The following is an 8,868-nucleotide window of genomic DNA, read 5'->3' on the forward strand; positions in this document are numbered from 1 at the left end:
TGAATAAGGTAACTATCCCAGATGGTTTCCCAACACCTTTCACCGAGCGTGTGCTCGAAGATGTAGCAGGACATGTATTGTACAGTTTCATGGATGGGTTTAGTGGATCCAATCAGTTGGGCATCCATCCAGGTGATCAGCTGAAAATGGACTTTGTGACTCCCTGTGGTATTTTTTATCTACACTAGAATGTCTTTTGGGTTGAAAAATGCTCCACCTTCTTTCAATAGGGCAGTATATCTCATCTTTTGTCCTCTGCTTACGGATCATCTTCGCATCTTCATAGATGATTTTTCGACCTTCTCAGGTGCTCAATGTTCAACCCCATTGGAGAATCTAGAGGAACACCTCGCTCAGCTCTCTGCTGTCTTCCTCAGGTGCAGAGAGGCACGCCTAAAGCTAAATCCTAACAAATGTCATTTTTTGGTTACTGAGGGCACACTTCTATGCCATGTGGTGTCTGCTAAAGGTTTAGCGCCTAACCCAGAGAAGATCGTGGCAACCTTAAAGTTACCACCTCCCATCAACCCAAAAGGGGTGCAGAGCTTTGTAGGCCACACAGGTTATCATTGCATGTTTATACGCATGTATGCACAGGTGTCTCAACCCTTAACCCGCCTAACCAGTGCTACTGTTCTCTTTCAATGGTCAAATGCAGAGGCTGAAGCTTTTGCATACATCAAAAAACGCCTCACTGAAGCGCCTATCTTAGTAGCTCCCGACTGGTCTCTTACTTTTCATGTGCATACTGATGTCAATCAACTGGCTGTGGGTGCGGTGCTGACTCAGCCTAGTAAGGAGTACAACCTGGATTGCCCTGTTCACTATGCGAGTCCCCTACTCACCAAGGCAGAGCACAACTATAGCACCACAGAGAGGGAAGGTTTAGCTATTTTGTATGCTCTACAAAAATTTCGGCATTATTTATTAGGGGTCCACTTCACAGTTTTTACTGATCATCAAGTCCTGCGATATCTGCTGAACAAGCCGCAAGTTGCAGGTCGAGTATGGCGATGGCTACTCTTATTTCAAGAATTTGATTTCAAAGTGGTACTCAGGCCCAACAAACATCATGTCCTTGCCGACCACCTTTCTCGTGTTCACACTGGTCAAGAAGCAATGGGGGTTGCTGATGACTTTCCAGATAGCAGTCTCTTTACGGTGGATACCACTCCGAGTTGGTACGGCGATGTTTTGCATCTGCTTTCTATTGGCTTGTACTCAGAGAACGCTTCTCCACTGCAAAAGAGATGATTGTTGTTGAAGTCTAGGCCATTCACTCTGATTGGGGTCCAGATATACAAGTCAGCACAGGATGGTGTTATGAGGCGCTGTCAGGGGATATGTGTTCGCTACCTGAGGCGGGCAGGCACCGGGCCTCTGGCTGTGGTAGGCATGAAAGAGAGAGAACAAGAACAACAGACACTGACAGCTCTGCCAATCACCGCAATCATCAATTAATTGAATATTATCTTGAGCACAACTTGGTTTTTAGCCAAGGCCGGCTGTTAACAGCACCGTCACTTGGATCAGCTGCTAACTAGGAGTTTAAGCTCCCGTTTACAGCATTAACCGGGCCGTTAACGACACCGGACTTAACAAAATGCTAATTCAATCTCTAACGGATGACGGTGATGGAAAATTCTCTCTGTCGCTTCATCTGCTTCAAATACCTCGCAGATTCTGCAAGCTTCAATTCAGTTCACTCCCTCAATCATCAAGCTTCAGTTATTACCAAACTGCACGTCTTCTCCTTCTTCCTTCTCTTGCTTTGGCTCGAAACCAAGCTCGCCATCTCAAGCCTACTTGCTTACTTCAAGATTCCCGTTTGCTTGTAAATCTCCTTCTCACCTTTGCCTGCTCAAGCCTCGACTTCGCTTGTAATCCTCTTCTCGCCTCGGCTTGCTCAAGCCTTGACGAGCTTACCCTCAAGATTCTTCGACCAAGCTTCTCCAATGAATCCCCTACTCGCCTTGTATTGCTCAAGCTTCGGCAAGCTTCTTGCTCAAGCTCCTCCCCGAAGCTCTCTTGCTTCAAACTCCCTTGCTTAATCTCCTTGGTTCCCAAGCTAAACTTTGCTTCCTCGAGTCCTCCTCGTTGTAACCTCCCTCTCCTCGTTTTTTCTTACTTCAAGGATGAGAGCGAGCGAGAGACAGAGAGAGTTCTCTTTGCTTTGTTTGCTTCGTTCAAGCTCGAGAGGGAGAGAAAGCCTTGCTTGCCTCCAGGACGAAAGCGAGAGAGCCTTTCTTTGTATCACCGGTACGAGAACGAGAGAGAGTGGGAGAGAGAAGCTTTCTCTTCTCGCTTCTGAGGATGAGCCGAGAGCTCCTTCCCCCTTCTCTCCTCGCCTTGCTAAGCTTTGGTTGCCCTCCTCAGTTCTCGTTGGCTCCCCTCCCTTCCTCAAGCTCGTTTTTTCTCGCAATACCCCTCATGCAAAAGGCGTCCCTTATTATTAGCATGCCCCCTCCCTTAGCAACGATGGCGCCGTCGTTGCTAGGGAGGCATAGAAATCCCCTCCTGCTGACGTGGCACCGTTTCGGACCTGCACGAAATGCGCCGCCACTGGTCTCAAATGGAGCGCCCTCGCGAGCCCCAGAAAATACGCTTCTTTGCCGAGCTCATCCGATCACTGTGCTGGCCAGCGCGAGCTCGGATCTCCTCCTACATGCTGCGCCCTTGCTGCCTGTTGCTTCCACGCCATGAGGCTTTTATTTTTCCTCCCTTTCCCACTATTTTCCCCTCATTTATCCCATTGGGCGGGCGTTTGGTTAAATCTCTTGGGTGGCCATTGATTTAGGCTCTTGGACGGCCATTAATTTAGGCTCTTGGGCAGCCTTGCCACTTGGTTGCCTTAGGACGGTCTAGCCAATTTACGGGGGCACCACATTCAATATGCATAGCGGCCAAAGCATTGCCAAGCAAAACAATTAGGCGGCCTTCATGGGTAAAGTTGGGCGGCCTTTTGGCGGCCGGCTTCCTCTTTAAGGGCACCACATTTGGCATGCAAATGATGCTTTCGCGAAGGCGCCACTCTGTTACAATATCGGGCAAGGCATTAGTAAGCATAACATCTTTCCCTAGCAGCCCCCTTCGAGCAACCTCATCATGAAATCCGTTGCCCGTATCAAGAGACGCCTTAAAAGAGATTCCACTCAGGCATTTATTGTGCTCTCTAAAGTGCATCACATCCAACATACATCTCAACCAAAGCATTGTTACCTCGAGCACTTATTCTACTCCGTTCAAAACCCTGGTCGCTGCTCAAAATTCCAAAATGGCACACCGATCGAGTGGACCGGTCTGGTACGGAACCGGCCCCCAGTGAATCTTTATCGGCCAATATCTTGGCGACCGGGACTTCGATCACTGATCTGAAAAGACCGACGTGCTCCACAAAGTGAGCACTTCAGGCCCGTGCAATCATTTCATTTCTTTCACCTCAGCTACAGTTGCCCAATCCGGTACAGGTCTACAATCGACTCAAACTTCGATATGCCATAACTTCTTCACCGTAGCTCCTATCGACCAGCCGTAAAGACAGGACGATAGAGCACTTCAAGCACTGTAGTTCTAGATCATAATATCCCATATGTGCTCACTTAAAGCATAGTCCTTTTTAGCATCATTAAGGCATCAGTTGGCCCTTTTAAGCTGCATCTAGCATACATTAATAATTAAACTTGGCATGTTAACAAGCCTGATCACTCCTCACTAAAGGTGTAGGCTTTAAAGAATCTTAGCTTGCATTTCTCTACTCTTTTTCTCTTCATGGCAGCGGAGCTGCATGACATCCACCCCCTCTGAACTTGCACAGCCTCCGGTCTGTGCCAACTGCACTTCAATCTGCATCTGCTTTAGGTACCTTAAGCTCTTCCCATCATCAGACTCACGTAACTGGTAAATATATGAAAAATGAAATAAGGCTTATACCCTATCATCAATATTTTAGCTTAATCGTTAGGTAGCTGTCCATCAAAAATCTTTGAACTGTATCTGTCGTATCTTCAAAGCATTCAATTATGGATAACCTATTTAGTGAACCCCGCCAGACTCAAGTGTTCCAGTTAATGTTGCACACGGCTTGACCATTAAGCTCTCTTTAAGGAACCCTATCAAAGCTCAAGTATGCCTTACTCTGTCTACACACGTAATGGCTGCCAAGTCCTTTACTTCAAGTTCTATTAGCAGAACCAACTCAAAAGATGTGAAGATACTTCATAAATTCTCCAAAGAAGTCCACTGGAAGCCAGCAATGTAAGCTTATTGAATGAATAACCGAAAACTCTTCTGACTTAGCATAGATCTAGAAAACAAAACCTTGTACCATGCAACGGGCTACAACAGATAATAGGTACTCTTCAAATCTGCAACTTGCACTTTAGTAGTCCCCTAGGATCAAACGAAAAACCAATGATTTTCCCTATTGTGAGCATTCCTTTAAAAAATTTGCACCATCCTCTAGGATCATAGGGAATATACAAGAATTTCCAATCATTACAGCATAAACATACGTTAACCCACAAATCTTCATACAAACCGCCTGGATCATATGGCATATAAGTTAATTGCCCCAATTGCCCAGGACCATGCATATATCTGTCACCTCCTGGGTCAAAAGCTAGCTCAAAATCCCCTATAACATAGGGTAACATCAGATTCCATATAGCATCAGGTAGCACTAGATACTACCATATCCCCTGTGCAACTGACTCATCTAATTGTTGATCATCAATCACAGGTAAAAGCATTGGCAGTGCACCTTCACTCTCACTAGTATTGGAATCCCAATCATCCATATCTGAATACATCAAGTCTCTAGTAAAATCCTCTTCATTAGGCTCAAAAGATGCATCTGAAAACAATTCTCTATCTTGTAGAGGGTCAAAATCAAGTAAAGCATCATCCAACAGCCGCATAAGTTCATCATCTGCTGAATCTGAACAAACTGGCTCATGCATGATTCTGAATTGATTGGTATCCTTAGCATCTGTATTTGAGAACCCTTCTAAAGCTTCATCCAATAAGAACATAAGATCTAGGTCCAACGCTTGAGAAGGTCCCTCCATCTTGCACATCTCAGGCTGCTGCATTAAACAAGGATTTTCACATATGACATGCATACTAAACACATCTGCAGTAAACTACTCTTCAAGTCTTTCACCCTCAGCACAAAGTTCGGCATGCACATTGAAAATTTTATCTACTACCCTGTCTGTATCATCGGCCCAATGAAACCAATCATATTCATCAACAAGAGATTGCACTTCACTATGCACCCCCTCTGAATCCGCATCATCAAGTTCATGATCTTTCTGCCATAGTGTGAGCCCTGTGTCACAAATTCTTGATAGAGAAGAAGTTTGCTCCCTCTCTAAATCACCATCATCAACTTCGCGATTAGTCTGCCAGATCGGTAGCTCTAGGTGACAGAAGCGTGTCAAAGGAGTCTGCACCCCCTCTGAATCATCATAATCACGTTCAAGATCAGTTTTGCCAATTTGATAGTTGTGCTTCACTAAAACTTGTCAATGAAGGAGTCTGCACCCCCTCTGAATCAAGCACATACTCTAGCTTAACCAAGTCCTCAAAATCTGGTACATCCAAATTCGATAAATCTGGTATACCAAAAACCATGGTCTTGTTGCTCTCAACAGCAGCTCTGCTTTGACCTATAACATCTGTATCATTAACCAACTTTTTGGCAAAACCTGTACCAGTATCTTCAATTACCTCTATGGTAGAATCTACACCAGAAAAATTTTGCTCTAATTCTGGTTCAGTAGCAAAAGAATCAGCTGTAACTGAATCTTGATGCATGTCTTCTTGAATATGGCTACACTCATTCACCTGCACAATTTCTTCCTAAGCTTTAGCCGATTCATTGTCTTGATCCCATGATTTATTTTCTTCCTGTACTGCATGTATAGGTTCTTTGCAAAATTCACCATGTGTGGTTTGAGGCTATAGAGACTCACCCTCAAGGACTTCTACTTCATGCACAACATCTGCAAAACCCAACTTTGCATACACAGCTTCAACTATGTCTTCATCATTAGCCTGTAAGAAGGTAGTATCCTGCATAATAAACTCATCAATCACAGCTTCTAACTTTGATCGTACTTGTCCTCGAATATCTGCTTAGTTTGGTAAACTTGAACTCTATTCTTGATAGCATTCATACTGCTCATAACGTACTTGCACAATAACTTCTTTGAAATACTCCCAGTCATTGTTGCAAGCTTTGGTAACTTCTTGAATCTGCTCCTTCACATCTGAACTCACTAATTGCTCAAAATATTTGATCATCATCTCTTCTGGTATCCCTCTTACCTTGGTTTCTAGCTCATAGCACTCAAGGTATCCCTCTGGATCGTATCCATCAAAAAGTCGTCTCTTGTCGTATACTGCATCCAAAGCTTCATCGATTTGATTTTTCTTCTTTACGATCTCTGTTTCAAGCAGAGATCCTTGAACCAATTGAAGCATCTTCGAAAAATCGGGAACTATTAACTTATCATCAAAACCATTTGCACTTGACTCTGCAATCATCTTCATCATCTACTCTAAATTCTTCATCTTTACATCCCACCCCGGCTCGTTTCACGTCAGGTTCACCAAAGATGTCGGGGGATAGGTGTTCGCTACGTGAGCTAGGCAGGCGCCGGGTCTCTGGCTGTAGGAGGCGTGAAAGAGAGAGAATAAGAACAACAGACACTGACAGCTCTGCCAATCACCGCAATCATCAATTAATTGAATATTATCTTGAGCACAACTTGGTTTTTAGCCAAGGCAGGCTGTTAACAGCACCGTCACTTGGATCAGCTGCTAACTAGGAGTTTAAGCTCCCGTTTACAGCATTAACCGGGCCGTTAACGACACCGGACTTAACAAAATGCTAATTCAATCTCTAACGGATGACGATGATGGAAAATTTTCTATGTCGCTTTATCTGCTTCAAATACCTCGCGGATTCTGCAAGCTTCAATTCAGTTCACTACCTCAATCATCAAGCTTCAATTATTACCAAAGTGCACGTCTTCTCCTTCTTCCTTCTCTTGCTTTGGCTCGAAACCAAGCTCGCCATCTCAAGCCTGCTTGCTTACTTCAAGATTCCCGTTTGCTTGTAAATCTCCTTCTCACCTTTGCCTGCTCAAGCCTCGACTTTGCTTGTAATCCTCTTCTCGCCTCGTCTTGCTCAAGCCTCGACGAGCTTACCCTCAAGCTTCTTCTACCAAGCTTCTCCAATGAATCCCCTACTCGCCTTGTATTGCTCAAGCTTCGGCAAGCTTCTTGCTCAAGTTCCTCGCCGAAGCTCTCTTGCTTCAAACTCCCTTGCTTAATCTCCTTGGTTTCCAAGCTAAACTTTGCTTCCTCGAGTCCTCCTCGTAAGCAAACCAATTGGGAAGACTACTTGCCTATATTGGAATTTTCTTATAATAGTTCAAAGCATGTGACTACAAAGTTTAGTCCATTTATGCTTTTATATGGTTTTCAACCTATATCACCCGTTACGGTCGGGTTGGCTAAGGAGAAGATACAACAAGTGAAGGATTTTCTTCAAGACCATTTTGATATGCTTCAAGTTGCTCGATAGAATTTTAAGCAAGCTCAAGATCCATATAAGAAGTACGCAGATGAGCATCGTCATCTTGCTACTTTCGAAGAAGGAGAAAAGGTTTTTCTCAAAGTTTTGGAGCATTAAGAAAGTCTGAAGACGGGAAAATTTGCTAAACTTTCACCACGCTATTGTGGACCATTTACCATTCTCAAACGTATAGGTCAAGTGGCCTATAAGTTAGCTCTTCCCGAGCACTCACGAGTTCATCATGTTTTTCGTGTTAGCCGTTTACGAAAAACAGCTAGGACAAAATGATAATGTCATTGACACAAATTTGTCAATTGACCTTATTGAACCGCCAAGCATCCCTCATGAACCCTAAAAGATTTTGGAGCCTGATGAACTTCGCACTAGACATCATGTCAGACAACAAGTGTCGGTAAAATGGCTAGACAAACTTGAAGAAGGTTCTACATGGGAGAATGTCTCCGCACTTAAGAAACATTTTCCTACGTTCATTTTTTAGGACAAAACCAATTCTCCAAGGGGGGGTAATGTAAGGAAATGGGCCCTATGGGCAAGGCCACTAGCACGGCCGGACAGTGTGTACGCTAGGGGGAGTCTATAAGATAGCACGATTGGGTGAGACTAGCACGTGCATTACTCTCGTCCTTTCAATCAGTACAAAAGTTCTCTTTTCATGACATTTACTAAGTTATGAATTGCAACTACATGTTTCTATGACCAATGTAAATGAATTGAAATATTCATATCATCTAAACACCAAACAAGACATTGATGTAAAAGTGTTTTTAATGAATCAACAACATATCTTTATTTAATTTATGCCTTTATCAAAGTCCTAAAATATTTAGGATTTGCATGCAAAAAGACACACGTGCAATTTGATATGTCCCTCAAGCACTGCATAGACTAGCAATCTATTGTGGAAAGGTATGTAGGCGAAATATCTGGAAACACGCTTGTAACAGATTTTCTCTCAAGCACCAAGAGAGTAGCCTCCTACTGCAAAAAGGTGTTGTTGCCCAAATAAAGATCCATAAGCACCATGTCCCTATTTTCCTTAAAATGACTTTTGTGTTCGAGGGGATGACTATGATGTAAGGACATGATAATGTCACCAAAATTTTATTTTGGTAAGAGCCCCATTAATATTTACTTATTGTCGTTTTCTAACAATCTACAATGTTTTAAAGAAATAAAATTTGATGCTTACAAGCATGATATTCCCTTTTTAAGCTAGAGGGAGAAAATACTTTGTAATGCCTAAATCAAAGATGTAAATGTAA

This window comes from Adiantum capillus-veneris, chromosome 21 (assembly GCF_014529385.1).
Source record: "Adiantum capillus-veneris isolate H3 chromosome 21, ASM1452938v2, whole genome shotgun sequence".
Lineage (NCBI taxonomy): Eukaryota > Viridiplantae > Streptophyta > Polypodiopsida > Polypodiales > Pteridaceae > Adiantum > Adiantum capillus-veneris.